General features: G+C 47.7%; 1 protein-coding gene across 1 annotated transcript in view; it reads right to left on the bottom strand.

The window, feature by feature from the left end:
- Positions 1 to 15,648, bottom strand: part of KCNJ1 (potassium inwardly rectifying channel subfamily J member 1) — a 30,232-nt gene extending 14,584 nt beyond the window's left edge. Inside the window, exons 1-2 of the mRNA XM_004763899.3 lie at positions 15,400 to 15,648; positions 2,798 to 2,948 (exon numbers count right to left, since the gene is read on the bottom strand). The gene's annotated coding sequence lies outside the window, so the exon portion shown is untranslated. The remainder of the gene's footprint in view (positions 1 to 2,797; positions 2,949 to 15,399) is intronic.
- Positions 15,649 to 16,563: the final 915 nt, after the last annotated feature.

Raw genomic sequence — 16,563 nt, 5'->3', positions numbered from 1 at the left:
GTCCCTATGACATTATCATCTGCCATGCCTTTCACTCTGGGATTCTCTGTGCCAAGCTGCAGGAGCAACACGCTTCCCAGAAAGGTGACGGGAAGGGCAAGGCTCTCAGATAAACCACAGACCAGGAGATTTGCTGGAGAGCCCGTGTTCCTGTTGATTCTACGGCTCTGCCCCAGGGAGCTTCTGAGGGTCAATGATTACCAGCTTTGGCTTGATTCTGCTTAGCCATCGGAGCTGCATTAATGGGACGTCACGTCACCCACACTCCCATGTCCAAGCACTTTCTGGGAAAGCCCTGGAGGCAGAAAGAAGCAGAGCCAGCAGCCTCAGTGACCCGTCATGCCATTCCATAGAGCCGCCCTTGGCCCATGCTGAATTCCCCTCCTCACGGCCCTTGCTGCTAGGCCGAGCCCACCCCAGGCACCCTCTCGGGATGGGCACTGCTGCAGACGCTTCCCACCTGACTCCTCACAAGCCTGATGAGCTGCTCCAGCCGTAGTCTCAAACTGCTCTTGACCAATCCTCACAACTGCCACTGAAACGAGAAAGGAAGGACATTTCCCAGACCCAAGGGCCCTGCCAGCAGGACCAGCTTTCTGAGAGGAGGCCCACAGAGCACACAGCGGCCCTGCTGACGCACTTTCTCTCATTCCTGCCATTTCTTTTTACTCAATGGTGTGTGTCACAACCTGGTAAGGTGCAGTGGAACTCCACCGCATTTCCCCTTCTCGGCTCTTCTAGCCTCGTCCACCTGAATCAAAAGAAGCTTCCCTGTCTCAAAAATGGTCATTTAACTTCACTGAGCTGCAGTTTTTCTTAAGAAATCAGTGACGATAATGCCCATTTTATCGTTATGGGGGTTACATGGAAAATGCACAGTGTCCACAAAGACTGGCACACAAATGTTGATACCAGCATTATCTGCAAGTGCCAGAAAGTGGAGACCACCCAAAGGCCCATCAGCTCACGAGTCAACAGGCAAGACAAGGCACGGCGGTACAATGAAATATTGCTCAGCCCTGAAAAAGGTATGAAGTACTACAACACGGAAGCGTCTTGGAAGTGTTCTGTGAGGTAGAATGAGCCAGATGTGGCATTATTCCATCTCTACAAATGTCTGCACTAGGCAAATCTGCAGAGAGCAAGTTAGACTGGTAGCTTCTGGAGGAGGGGAGGAGGGAAAGGGGGAACGCCCGCCAGTAGCTATGACGTTTCTTTGTGCTGTGATGACTGTGTTCTGACATTGTGCGGTAATGGTTGCACAGCTTTGTGAACATGCAAAGCAACCATGATTGTATACTTTAAGTGGAGGACTATATGGTTGGTAATTATACTATAGTATTCAGAAAAAATACACATGTAAGTGGCCTATCGCCCAGTAGGGACTCAACAAACATCCCTTCTTGTTTTCTGCTTCCTCCTTTGTCCTCCAGCCCCAGCCAGAAGCACTGCGCTAGGCATTTCTTAGGCCCTGGGCTGCATGGGGCACCTCCTTCCTTCAGCCAGTGGCCACCGCGATTCTGCAGCACCACTGTCTTGTTCTCAAGAGCCCGGAGGTACAGAGAGATTCTTCTGCTTGTCCTCACTCCCATACAGGAAGTCTACCAGAATTTGGAGAGATGTCTCTTCTCCCCACACCTGTGGGTGAAATTCTTCTTTCCAATCCTGCCCAGGTGGTGATCAGTGGAGAGGCTGAGGCAGAATGTGGGTGCCTCCCATCCCTACACCTTCCCCTGGGCTCCACAGAACTGAGAACCACCCTTGGTATGACCGTGGCCTGGCAGTTCCAGGGTAAAGGACCATTTGGACCGGCCCCTCACACCTCCCAGGCCTGGAGGTCAGGCCAAAGTCATGTGCTTGGGACCCAGATATGCAGTTCTCCAAAGCAGGCAGGTCCACGGACTTGCAGGCTCTCTGATGGAATGCCTGGAAGTGATCTTGACCTCACTCTGTGACACCACGGCCCAGCCCCCACGCAGCGCCCCTCCCCCATGCTCACATGTCCCCCATTGCTTGTTCATCCTCTCATGCTCTCCTGGGAGCTCAATTTCACCCTCTCCCTCTCTCTCCTCCTCTCAGTATGTGTTTTATTTTCATTTTTCCTAGCATCTTGTTTCTTACCCATGGCCCTTGTTTTAATCCTAAACCAGGGTAATAATCTGAGTCTTATTTATACCGACCTCTGTGGAGACTCAACACTCACTACCTCACAGATAAGCTGGAATCCCATGGGACCCATTAAAGCCCCTCCTCGCTCTCACATCCCGCCCATATCATTCCTTCCCTCTGCCTCACACACACCAAAGAGAGAAGCTAAAGGGATGTGGAGCATGATTGGATTATTGGCTTGTAGGGGGGAGGTGGCCTTTGGTGCTTCTGTGGTTGTTTGCTGAGGGGACAGCTGTGGAGAGCCTACATTCAGGATCTCAACAGGAAACCACAGAAAACCACCCACTGTGCGTTCCTGGAGGCTGGTCCCTTCCTCTCTCTCTCTCTCTCTCTGTCTTTTTTAAAGAGATTTCCTTGCATGCTTCCTTGCTCCTATCAAGATCAAGAAAGAATGTATCAGGCTACCCTGTCTCTATGTTCAGCTGTCTGCCTTAAAAAAAAAAAAAAAAAAAATCCTCACCTGGACTAATATAGATCATAGGGACCTGCATGATTACACAGACGCAGGACCAAAGCTGATCTTATCAAGTATCGTAAATAAATGATGATTTGGAGCGAAGAAAGTGAAGCATAGCCCCTGCCCTGTTAAGAACACTCATTCCTAGGAAAGGAGAGGAGTTCCGTCTACCTGGAGAGTGAGAGCAGGCGCCACGGAGTCTCTGTCCTGGCAACACGTGGTCCTGGGTCAGCCCGAATTCCAGCTCCGTGGAGGACTGGTCCGGGATGGAGTGCCCACCTGCGTTTTTACACAGCTGGTTTCCCAATGCAATTGATTAAGCCTGGAAAACAAAAAAGAAAGAAAAGTCACAATAAAGATCCCAGAGCTCATCGTGAGTTATATTTGCCTTTTTTTTCCTTTCCTTTTCTTTTTTTTTTTTTTTTTTCTTTTCTTATCCCTCTTTCTCTCTTTTTGATGTGCCTGTTTTGCTGCTCGGCCAGACCTGACTGATGTACCGTCCCGCCAACACCGCCTTTTTCTGGTTCTTGTCCATCCACATACCCGCCATACTGCCAGTAACTGTCTCCTTTTTCAGTGATGGGTTTTTCCAACATCATTTTAGTCCTGCCGTGATCCATCTTGCTAAGGTTGACCTGAGCTGTGCTGGTCAAGATGGAGAAGACGGGATGGAGGGAAAACCAGGAGCAACGACAAGGAATTGACCTCGGGGCTTGGCACTGACCGAAATGCTGGCCCCCTGGCACCCAGGAGGGACGTGAGGTCCAAGCTGGGGGCAACACGGAGACCGAGAACATCATTGCAGAAAGCTCGTTGGTGGGGTTGGCAAAACATGGATGAGGTTCGACAGATGTCCTGAAGGTAGTGCGGAGGTGGGCCGGAAGGTGACAGAAACCTAGGCTTGGGCTCTATTTTTTCTACTAGTCAACAGAATAAATTAATCCGCTTCTCTGAACCTGAGTGTTCGCCCTAAAAAATGGAACTAGGAATACTTGTTTCACAATAATGAGGTAAGAATCCGTGTAAGAACACCCAGCAGAGGGTCCCTCACATTAAAAACTTAATAATGTCAGGTTAGAGGATGGAGGAGGAGGCCTGATGAAGAGGCAGCCAAAGGTTGAGTCGGTTTTGGGAGAATAATATGAATCCCCATGTCTATATCTGAGCAGGCAGCTAGCTCAAGGACCAGCAGGGCCTCCATGAACTGCGCAGGAAGTGCTGAGGAGGTCATGTAGTCTTGCCTGGGGGAGATGCCAGGCCTGGGTAGGATCCTTCTGGCTCCCTTACCTCTGTTCTCTCTGGCTCACCGAGCTGGCTCTCCCGCCAGAACCTCTGGGATGGGGAGTAGCTTTAGGCTGCTTTAAAGAGGACTGCGGAGGCCTATTTTTGCAGACCTGAGGCCCAGAGAAGAATATTTTGTCTATTTTGCTGCTAGAGGAAAGTTAACAAAGGAAGAAAAGGGTGAGGACAAGAAGGAAAAAAAATAAATAAATAAAGATTGCCCATAAATGGATGCAATTCGATTAGCCCATGAAGATGCAATTGTGCCAAACCAATTGAATTTCCTCAGAGGTTAGCCGGACCAGACTTCCAGATCCAGAGGCAGCTGGAGCCCAGGCCTTGGTGATGGCACCTTTCTCTAAAAACTCTTAGCAGGGGTTAAGGACCTGTCACCATTGGACTTGGGGAGAAGGGGAGGTGCATTTTCTCTGTGGAGGACCCAGGCGGCCCGTCTGGGTATGTTCCTCTTGGGTTGAAAATGCTCCAAAAAAATGTTCCTATCACCCTCCTCCTTTTCTTCTTAGCCCCTAATACACCTGTGTTCTAACTGATTTTGTTTAACTGGGGCCTTCCTCAGCTCCATCAATGGCACCACCATCCACTACTTCAACCAAAACCCTATTCAGTCTTGACTCTTTTCTTTCTCTCATCCCCACCTCAGCAAGATTCATCCACAGGTCTCGTCCGCTCTCTCGACAGGCCATATCCAGAACCTATCTGTCTTCACTCCATCCCCCTTGCTGCCACCTTTGCCCAAATGACATTTAAGTTCATGAGTGGGCCATAGTTTCCCTCTGCTGGTTCTCCCTCCTGCCCGTGGTGCATTCCCCAAGTCAGATCATGTTGCTGTCCTGCTGAAGCCTCTCTTGGCTTCCTCGAGGCCCCACATGACTTGAGCTCTGCCCTCCTTCCCAGCCCCACCTCGTATCACAGTCTTTCCATCAAGTCTGCTGCTCCAGCTTGCAATGCTACCTCCTGCCCTCGTCTTTCAGCATGCTGCTCCCTCCTTGGGGAATGCCTTGTTCTGGGTCTTCCCATGTCCAGCTCCTTCCCATCCCTCGACACTCAACTACACCACCCTCCAGCAACAAGACCCCTCAGCGTCCAATCTAAGAGGGTGCCCCCTGCCTCACCAACCTGCCACTCCATTCTGTTTTAGCTTCCTCCCACCTCTTATCACTACAGGTGTCATCTTCTTTGTTGGCTTCTTTATTACGTGTTTACCTCCTGTCTATCTCGCCTTTGCTAGAACATACCCTCCCAGAGAGCAGCCCACCTCACTGTCCTCTGCATCCATAGTGGGAACTCAACAAATATTTCTTGAATGAATGAAAGTCCATGTTCTCCCCTGGCTCAAAGGACAATGTGGTGGACCCATGGGGCTGTGCACGAGAAAGAGAGAGATAGAGAGAAAGGAGAGATTTTCCTCCAAATTACAGCTGAACACATTTTTTATTTGCTCACCTAACTAATGACCAAATAAACATCCAGTCAGGATATGAAAATGACACGTGGTGAATTCAGAAATGCCAATGCCTATCAGTGGCAGGGATGATCATGTGTATTCAGAAGCAACCCGTGCATTTGCGGGCATTATTTTCCTCATTATTTCCTCCTTTCAAAGTTAAGCTTAGATTTTCTACAGTGCATAGTGGCACATATAGCTCATGTGTTTCGAACCCATTGTGGTCCTTGGAAATGCGGAGAAGAAATGCACGTGGTTTTGAGAACTCATTTACATGCTCAGAAAACCACCCATTTTTAACATAGATTCACTTGGTCTTGGGTTAACGTTTTTATGAGTGCAAAAGCAACTGAACCACATGCAGAAGCTTGGAGAAGCTGAAGATGTGGCCGAAATGGAGAAAGCAGGAGCACAGTGCAGGGGAGCAGTGAGGTGCTGGGCTGGCCCCTGTGGGAGCACAAGGGTAGCTGGAAGCAAGGAGACAGTGTGCGTTACTGGCCAAGCACAAGAGTCCAGAGAAAAGCCCCAGGCCTCCATGGGGTGTACAATCCAAGGCTGAGCCTTGAAAGGAAAGATACAGAGAAGAACCGTTACCTAAGCCAACCACACACCACCGTACTTTACTGACAATTAGCCACTGTTAGAATGGCACACGATTCTGTGGCTATAGCTAGTGTTTGTTGAATAGATGGAGTGATGAATGAATGAAAACAGGAAGGGGTTGTATCTTTCAATATTATTTAAAGATGAAAGGAGGGGTTCCTGGGCTCCATTGGTTAAGCGGCCAACTCAATCTCAGCTCAGCTCTTGATTTCAGGGTCATGAGTTCTAGCCCAGTGATGGGCTCCATGCTGGGTGTGGAACTTCCTTATAAAAACAAAACAAAAGGATGAATAAAAGTAACTGGCAATTAAGGAAGGCTCCATGATATATTCTTGAATCTAGTTTAGTATGGGGGGTAGTTTTTCCTCTAACCCATGGATCAACAATAGCTAACACTTAGGGACCTTACTACTTTCCAGGCGCTCTCCATGCATACACTCAACAGTTACAACTACTCGATGACATACACAACATCATTGCTATTCCAAGTGTGTGGAGGGGAAAACCAAAGATCAGAGAAGCCAAGCTATTAATCCAAGTTCACAGAGCTAGAAAGTTAGAATTCAGCCTACCATGGTTTCAGCTGCTATATGTGTCCCTTGGGTTTAATTACTGGAAGAAACTCATTAAAATGCATCTCTTCAATGTGACTTTCTTTGGCACAGACAGAAGGCTGGCTGTGTATTCTCTATGTATCTTCATACCAGCTGGGCAGATAGCCTTTCATATATGGTTGGAGGCACACTGCAGGGTTTGATTTTACTGTGCAGGACTCAGGTTGGAAGGTTGAAATTACTGCAGAGAAAAGGGAATGACACTTGCTAAATACCTACCATGAGCCAGAAACTGGTTTTGCAGAAATTATTTCATTTAATCCTCAGGGTGACCCCATGAAGTAGATATCATTATCTCTATTTTACAAGGGAGGAGGAGAGCTGGAATGAGGACCCCAGCCTTCTAGATCCTTCCTACCACAAGTCCCATAAGATTTGGCCCATATGATGCATGAATTCTGATGTCCATGGTAGGAAAGGAAAACCAAAGGGAAGGAAAGGCCTTCCAATTGTTTCCTTTCTTTCTATCCTTCTTGTTTGTTCTTCCTTTTCTTGTTGTTCCTTGTCCCTCTGTTAATAAATACTTATTCAGAGTCTACCATCTGTGTGAGGAACCTGGGATATAATATGAATAAGACTGATATTCAGAGAGGTGGAGAGAGATGGACAGATAATAAAAAGGAACCAAATAATCATGGTAATTATAGATCGTGCTAAGGGTTAAGAAAGCCACAGTAATCGGGAGTGACATTGGCAAGTATCAGTAATCAGGGGGGCATGGGGCACCAAAACTGGGGGGTAACAATGCCAAGATGAGAGAGGAAAGGTCTCACTGGGGCCAAGGGCAAGCTCAAAAGCAGCCTCCTCACAAACCCATCCGGGCCAGCCAGGCTCCCTCGCTCCCAACCAGCACCTGCCCAGGGCACTGCTCAGTGAGTTCTCGAATTTCAGGCAGACTTAGAAAATCTGGAGAGTTCTGAAAGGAGCTGCCTCCAACCTACAATGGGCACAAATCAAGCTTCAGTTCTTCCATCTGTCAAATAATAGTAACAGGAATAGCTATCTCCCGGGGTCACCATACAGATAAAATGATGCTGTGTTTGGGAAAATTCAGATGGATGAGTGACAGACTATATAAAAGCGAGTTTGAACTTAGCCAGAGGGAGCTCAGTTAGACATAAGGAAGAATGTTTGACTGGAAGGATGACATGTGTTGTAGCTGTTTTCCAGTGAAGAGTCTTGCCTATGTTGACAATTTAAAACAGAAGCAGTAACTGTCTGCCTCAGATAAAAGCGGGATACTTCACAGGTGTAGCAGGGAGGGGTGGATATGTGGGGAAATGGGTGCCTTTTAAATGTGGATGTCACCTGCAGAAAGGGAGCGTTTGGGGAACTTGGGAAGCCTCTCTGTTCTCCGTTTGTCAGGGATTCTAGAAGATTCTCTCTTAAGAAAAGTGGCGGTATCACCAGTTGGAACATAGGGCCCGCATCGTCTTGACTAGGAGGCCTAGGGACGCGCAGGTTGGAGGTTTTCACTGCAGGACCAAGAGCTATCAGGATGCAACGAGAGCAGAAGGGAGGAGACAGTCTGGAGCTGCTCCAGAAAGTGAGAGGCTCTGAAATCCAGGAGTGATGTTGAGGAAAATCCGCAGAGACCGGAGTGGGGGGGACCCAGCTCTGCCCTGACCAACTCAGGTGACCAGGCCCCGAGACAGTCATTTCCCTCCCTGAGCCATGGGGGCCACATTGCTGGCCGTGCCTAGAATATTCTGAAAAGCAGAAACATGCTGTGCACAGGAGGATTACTTCTACAGATCCCGGGGTCGGGAGAGTCAGCAGAGCAGAGATGGAAACAGCCTCTCTCTGTCGGGAGCTGCCCCTCCTCTCCGTCCTCGGTCACGGTCACAGGCAGGGCCCCCTGTGGCCGGGCATCTGGTCTGTAGTCAATGATGACACATGCCTGGCTTTTTCCCCATATCTGCATTTGGAAATGGGCCTTTCTGTGGTCTGGCTGTTGGAGTCCCCGGGGCCCCCTTGCTCACATGGCTAAGCACACAGACAGAACCATTGCAGGCCAGACTCCGTGATGATGAAGCGGTGAGCTGGGGTGGGGGGTTGGAATGGCACCACCGGAGGGGCTGGAGCCCTTAGAACAGAGCAGCCAATATTCAGGAATGAGGAGGCCAAAGCTTTAAGCAGCAGGGCCGAGAGGGGCAGGTGGCAGGGGAGATGGGAGGAAGCCTTGACCTCTTGGCTGCCTGGGGTTAATGGCACCTCTGACGTATTTGCAGCCTCAGGCAGGAAGAGAGCTAGAAGACTCATTTATCCTGTGGATCCCGGCAGTCAGAAGAAAGGCTGGAACATGGGGAGGTAGCCAGAAGCAGCTGTCCCTAGGACACGATTACACTGAATGTCATTAGAAAAACGTATCTGTTTCTTGAAGCCACTAGACACAGTGTCACTGGGGATTCGTGTTTGTGGTGCAGGAACATAAGACAAGAGTCAGAAGCTCATGCTAAGCCCCCTTCCAGGACTCAGGAAGGGAAGAGACTTCCAAGAGCACCGAGACGTGCCCCACTTGTAGGCCAGCAGCCCTTGAACCACCTCCCAGACAGATGGACGTGGGTTCCATGATTGCATAAGGACTCCAGGTCCCTCTTAGATCTCTTCCTGGCTTCCAACACCTCTACAGCCCAATCTTCTCCTTGGTATCTACTCAAATTCTGAGGCTGAGATTTCAACCCACGGTCATCTTGTCTTCAGTACGTAGGAGAAAACCAGCCCCTGCTTCTATTGGAAAGCAATTTTAGCCCACCACCCTTGGCCAACCTCAAAGGATGACCCATTTCCCATCTTCACTTCATTGCCACTCTAAGCAGAGTCCCCGGGAGGAATGGGGTCACTTTGTGCCCCGAGTGCTGGATCTCCCCACTTCATATTGCTCTAGGGGCCAGCCTGGACCCAGCACGCAGCCCTCGCCTCCCCTCCTTTCACTGCCACTAGACACTTTAAGAAGCATCTTAGTCCGTAGAAATCCACCAGACGGGAAACACCCAGCCAAAAGAACACGTGAATAAAAAGCTGAATAAAATCCAAATCCTGTGCATGTTTTTCTCCACTTCTCAGCTAGCCTCTTTCCTCAGTGGACTTCATCTCATCAGAGTCTTAACAGCAGTGAGGGTTAGCTTTGGTTCGGGAAGGAAACCTTGACTCTCCCACACAAGGGATCTGTGCAAGGCCAAGGAGCACAGAGAGCCTCAGCCCCTGAAGGGATTCTCAGGCCTGGTTCATGTGAGCACTCTCAGTTAGGACCTCTCAGGGCTTCTCTTCTCCCCATCTGAGAAGATGGAGTAGCTGCGAGAGGAGACCAAGCACTCCATCTCACTCAGGCCACCCTAGAAACAGACTCAGGAAGAGAGACCCATTAGTGAGAAGGTGCCATACTTATGCCCGTCACTCACACCCATCCTTCCAGTGAGACCGAAACTTCGGCAGGATCGGGATTGTGTCTTCACCCTTTAGAAAAGCCCAACACAGCTTGGACTTCCCCAGAGGCCTTCTGAGGTGACCTTCGGACCATTCCTGTGACTTATCTCTGAATCCAGTTTGAGCTCTCTCCTGTATGCATAATTCATCAGCGGTCCAGATCCCTAACAGCATCAGAATACCTTGATCCCTGAAATGGTCGAATGCGCCGTCCAGCACAAAGCTGGGATTACTCTTTTCTCTCTGAACATAACATCACTGGACTTGAACTCCAAGGGACCAAATTTTGGGGAGTCTTTTCCTGGGAGAAGTTAGCAACAGTTATACATGGTTTCCAGATTCTGTCGAGCTCCTCAAGGACAAATGGCAGATCTGGATAGAGCCAGAAAGCTCCCAAGAATTTAATCGAAGGCAGTGAACCATGAGTCTTCCCCTAGGGGTGGTCACCTGAGAGAGCTTTGGTTGTTCTAAGTGCAAAGACAGTATTAACCTGTTGCTTTCGCCTGCATTGTGTTGCATATTTAAATCTGCTCCCTGGGGATATGGCGCCACATTGATACACCCTGGTAAATACAGTTCCTGAACGCAAGCCAAGAAACACTGGTGTTTGTGCAATCGCAAGTGAGAGAGGGTGATGGACCTGGGGAAATTCTAAATAAATGGAAATGTCTGGCTTGTATTTCATAGCATATTCAAGAAGCTTCCTTTAGAAGCATAAGGGGGTGTCATTTGTCTAACTAGACTGCAAAATTTACAAGGCTTGATAACTACAGGATGTAAATATGTGCGCATGCCCACTGAGGTAGACAGTTGCCCCCTGGGAACCGTTTTAGGAAAATAACAACAGGCTTCTTTGAGTGAAAAAGTTACTGACCCAAAACGACATTGAGGGGATTCAGGCTGGTGTTTTCCCTGGGAACTTTGAGCAAGTCCATTTGCTTCTCTAGACCTTAGTTTCTTCTTTTGCACAATGGGTGACCTGGGCTTGATGAACCTTTAGAAGGATTGTTTAAAGTTAATTCCAATGTTCTGTTTTTTTAAATGTGATGCTGTTGGGTTGAATTTTACATTAACAGCTCAAGTCCTTAATAAGCATTTCCTGGAGCAACGACTTGGGGTCAATAGTCTTGGACTCTCAATAGTCTTGAAGCTGTCAATCTCTGTATTATTTTTGCTTTTTTCTATTATTTCTATTATTCCTCAAACAGAATCAGAGAGTTTCATGGGTAAGGACAGTGCTCTCTATTTGCTCATAGATTCTGACAAAGAAACAGCAAGGACAGCGACACTTTCTCTGCACATTCTTCACAATAAGCTCGGCAAGCACGGCTGAAGATCATTCCATCTGGAGTCAAGAATGGACTCCTATGAACCCCTTGACCTTAAGGTTATTATCTGATTATTCTTGACTTTTCTAGAGGTCTACCTTCTATACATCTCCATGCTAATTTTTATTTCTTTTTTTTCCCTTTTTTTCTTCCTTCCTTCCTTCCTTCCTTTCTTTCTTTCTTTCTTTCCTCTTTCTTTCTTTCAAAGATGTTTGTTGGATGGTTCATCCCATTTTGTTTTTCCAGTTTCCACATACTCCCTGCTTGTTCATGAAGATTATGAACTATGTAATCAAGTCAACCACTTTGTTGCTATCTAGAGCAGAGCTAATAATATTCATGAATCTTATAGATCCCAAAAGACAAAGCAGACTGGGGAGGTCTATGTCCTTTCCTCTACGTTTTGGCCTAGGCCATCTTATCATAGTCTAGTACTTTCTTTTCTCAACCCGTAAAATTGGAATAACTTTACTGTCAGGAGATAAAGGTAAACATCCCCTTTGGGCTTTCCCTTAATCCCCTTATCAAGCTGACCATCACTTCCCCCTCTGAAAATGTCCAGTTGGTGTGGGGAAAAGAGAAGGTATTGAGCAGAAGTCTTTAAAACCAATTATTACATTCAACTATCCTCAATTAATTAAGGCAAATTTAGATTTCTGAGCCAATAAATTTATTCCATAGTGACTTGAACCAGCAATGCATGCATATTCTGACATAGTCTTCTTGGGTCTAACGAAAACTAAACTGGAATCTCTTTGAGTCCCTTTCAGGACTCAAGGACTTATTTCAGCTCTAGGATGAAAGTTCTAGAGTTAAAGTGGCGACCCTAAAGTAGATCAGGACTTAAACCCCACAGTGCCGGTTTTTCCAGATACTACAAACCATGAGACTTCGCCTAACAGGTCAAGGCCTATCACCCACCTGCCAAGTGAAAGAAGGAGGAATATATGGCTGACACTGAGTCACAGCTCTGCCATTTACTGCCCCTGTGACTTGTTTCTGGTTACTCAGCCCTGAGTTTTTCAGTGTACCTGTAGGGTCATGGGCACCAGGACATTGACGCCTGGCCCTTGAGGCCATATTGGGCCTGAGATGAGTATCTGGGCCTGATGTAGCATTCTGAAGCTGCTGCAGGATCTCCACTAACCCCAGCATGTCTTACAAACATCATGTTCCATATGACCATGTTTGGAAACACTCAGGAGACCCTCAGTTCCCTTGCCCTCTTCGTCTTCTTTACCTCCCTGCAAAATGGGACTGAAAATAGCACTTGCTTTCAGGCACAATCCTTAGGAAAGACAACTTAGGATCTGATTCCTTTAAAGTGAGAATACATTTGGACAGTTAATGGTAGGTTCAAGGGCTTCCAACTTTCAGCAGTTCTGTCGTTATTTCTGATATTGTCCCAACGTCGAGTTTCCACAATAAGGAGTGACACATTTCCTGCATGACCTCCTAAGGGGCAACACAGGGGTTCAGCAGGGATCCAGGGCATTGGCGGCATAGGTACCCAGAGAGAAAAAGAGATGCAGGCTCAGTCTGTTGAAAACTCTCCTTCTCCCCAGAGAGCCATGCATTTCAGTGGAGCAGAAAAGCAAATGACCGCTGGCACCTGTCCTACACAGTCACTGACTCCCCATAACATCCGGGAACCATTAGTTCATGTCTCTGTACCCATGAGACCATAGTGGACATGTGAAGGAAAATGTCAAGAAAACGCTCTTTTCCATTCTAAGTTTGGCATTTGGACTTTGGGGAAAGTTCGCGAATGAGACCAGGTGACTCTCAGGTTCCTATTTCAGAGCTACGTTTGGTCCTAGCAGCCAATCTGGCACTAAATCTTGTGGGTTCTGCCTCGTAGGAATCTCTTAATGGTTTCCCTGGCACTGGTCTTACCCACTCCAATACACCTTGCACTTGGCAAACAAAATGACCTTTCTAAAATATAAATATCATCTTATGTGGTCTCCCACTACCTTAGGAAAACTGCCCGAGCCTCTTAGCACCCAACACAAGGTCCCTTCTCACATGCATTCCTTCTGCAGCTTCTCCTGTGTCATCGTTCCTCACCACTCCCTGGGCCACCTATCTCCCATTATGCCAGCTTTGTATTCCTTGTATCTTCCGCTCATATGCTCTCTCATGACTCAAGTGCTATTTTCTTGTTCTGGAATGCTTTTCCTCTGCCCCCAGAAGGTCCCTTCCTGCCTACCAAGGGATGTTGAGGATCATGTCTCCATGAGGACTTCTTCAGGCAAAGTAGATGTCCTTCCCATGAATACAGTGATTATGTCATGACTACATTGCTGCACTGCAGTCCCCATTCATGTGTCCTACTGGAGCGTGATCACCTGTTCCCATGTGTGTACCCTCTCAACTCTAAGTGCCATGAGAACTGGGGCTATACAGTGCTTTCCCAGGACCTAGCACAGTTCCTGCAACATCACAGGTGCTCATTATAAGCTTGTTGGAAGGCAAATGAGGACAAAAACCTATATATATAATACTAATAATATTAATGAGGGTCATATTGAAAAGAAGAAAGGCAATAGTCATCATTAGCATCTTAAACAGTAGAAGCAAGAGGGGTTTGGGTTAAACTCGGGGTCAAACTGCTGAGACAGATAAGCAACCCAATGAAAACTCGATGAGGAGGAATTGGGAAGCATTAAAACCACAGAAGTCACGGGGCAGGTAAAAGGCGAAGCACGGGAGCCAAAGCTGAATCTTTGGAAAATCACTGAGTTGTGAAAAGGTCCAGGGTATATTTGTAACCTAGCATAGAAAAAATGAATTGCTGAGAACAGGAAAGTGACATGCATGAGAAATTCCAAGTTTGGGCTCTGCAGAGCAAAGCATTCTTGGCAGTTACAGTATCTTATATATTAAATTTTTTTAAAAAATCAGAGAAAACCAAATGCCACCAAAGCTCCAAGAACCTTTCGTAAGGAATCCGCTCACTACTTTTCTGGCAGGTTCAGCCCTGCCCCTCAACTCATTTGGGCTGCTTCTTTACACAGAAGAAAATCCATCTTCATGCCTTGAAGTATTTTTTTTTAATGTTTTTTTTTTTCTGTTGGCTCATACCTTCTCAGATACCCCTACCTCACTCTGCTTTGAAAAACTGAAGCTGACTGAGTTAACACTGTCCCAAGACAGTGCAGAGCAAGACACAGGAAGCCAAGCCCGTGATTGAAGGGGTCCCAATGGGAGACCTGGATAAAGTCTCGTCTAAAATGGCCCCCTTACCACCATCACCATGTTTTGCTCTATTTTGTACACCCAACTAATGAAAAAGAAATTATTTCCCCAAAGCTTGCCTGTGGCAAAGGACACACTTTTTCTGAGCAACTCTGCCTAGAATCTATGTGCCAGAGATGTTGGGAGAAGGGGGCTCTATGCCTGTTCACTCTCGGGCTCATAGAATGCAGAGCATCAGGGAAACGGTTGCTACCCACTGCCACAGAGCATTTGTCACAGCAGAAATTTAGGGAGCTGAGCAAACGCTGAGAAATCCAAATGCATTCACTCACAATCAGGCAATGTTTCATCAAAGACAGAAGCTTCTGGGGGAAGGTAAGCAAAATGTCTCACCAACACAATTCACCCAGATAAGCCTTGCGCCTTTTCCATAATAGATCTTATTAGCCTTTATCCTCTGCCTTCATGACGGAGAAGCTCTGAGGGAGGTTTGCTGTTTTGCAAGTCCCTGAAGCCATGGAAAGGATGCTGTCAGGGACAGAATCCCTGCATATATTTCTGTTACCAAGAAGGGAAAACCATGGAACCAGGCATGGTGGGACCCAAGGCTTCTGCTGTGCTCCAGCTCTGGGATGAGAAATGGCCAAGGGATGGTGGGAAGAAGCTCACAGTTTGTAATCCAAGTGTGGTCATACAATAGAGAGCATCAAGTGAGCAAATTAAAAACACACTTCAAATCCCCCAGGAGTGGTGGACAGTCTGTCTAGACTTGAGGTATGGAAAAGAGGGTTAAATTTCCCCCCAAATTGACTTGTTTTTTCTACAAAGAGACCAGGCAGACTTTCTCCCCCTTACCTCATGGATTGCCAGAGTAAGTGTAGAGAAGGAAACTTGGTTTGTTGGTCCCCAAGAAAGCAGCCCGACCGTTGATGTGGGCAACACTATGCCTCTCTGGTCCAAGAGTTTGGGTAGCCCGGGTGAGGGTGCTGAGGTCCTGTTGGTTTGTATGAGTCTGTGGGTCAGTTCAGACCGGCTGCCAACTCATTGGTATGCAACAGCTCTCAAAGAACATAGTTTACTTTAGAACTGGATCCAACAAGAGTAGGCGTGGCAGTGGAATGAGCTAGATACACCAGAGGTGTTGAGCTGCCGGGATATTTAAGAAGGATTTGTTTATGGAACCATAGCTTGGAACCAGAAAGCCAGTTTGCCCAACCTAACAGTGTCCCAGGCCAAACGCATGAGGTTGCCCTCATGTCCACGTAGGATACGTGCCCCCTGGGTGTGGGCATCGGGGGGTCCTCAAGGTGCCCCTCCAATGTTTTCCTGCTCATGACTCACTCAGTGGCTACAAAAGGTCAGCCTGCCCTGACCTTCTCTTGACCATTCATGCGTCTCCTTGGTCCCAACACAAAGTAAAGCTTTGTAGCAGGGACTTTACAGAACAGACTGGGAGAAACCCCCAGCACTCCCAACTGTGTCTCTTGGGGGCAAATTCCTACATCTTCACCCTCTAAGGTCGGTGGTGGGGAGTGAGATAATGTATGTGATGCACTTGGCATTGAGTAAACACTCATGAAAGCCAACATACCCCAAGCATCACTTTTTTTTTCCTCCTTCCCATCCCAAACCCTAGGGCCCACCTCCCTCTAGTCTATCCTGAGGGAGAGGAGCTCTTATCTTACCCCTCCTGAGATGCTCTCTGACTGTTCCTCCTTGTTACGGTATCCTCTAAGGACCACCACTCACTTCACTGCTGATCATGCCCCTGGAGCATCCAGTCTCTCTGATGAGCTGTCACTTTGTTTCCAGGGAGGGGTTGGGGGGGCTGAGGTTGGTGCTAGATGTGGGTGAGCCACAAATCTCTTCATTGTCTGCCCCTTCTTCTTCAGTCAACACCACACTAGATGGTATGAGGTTTCAGACTTTACTGGAGTCTCAGAGATTAAAAACAACAGAAGTAGCTGGAGAGCAGCTCCAAAGTTTGGAGGACACATGGTGTGATTCTGATACCCCTCA

Source organism: Mustela putorius, unplaced genomic scaffold (assembly GCF_011764305.1).
Source record: "Mustela putorius furo isolate JIRA1106 unplaced genomic scaffold, ASM1176430v1.1 tig00000460_pilon_pilon_pilon, whole genome shotgun sequence".
Taxonomy (NCBI): Eukaryota; Metazoa; Chordata; class Mammalia; order Carnivora; family Mustelidae; genus Mustela; species Mustela putorius.
This window is presented reverse-complemented; position numbering and strand designations above follow the sequence as displayed.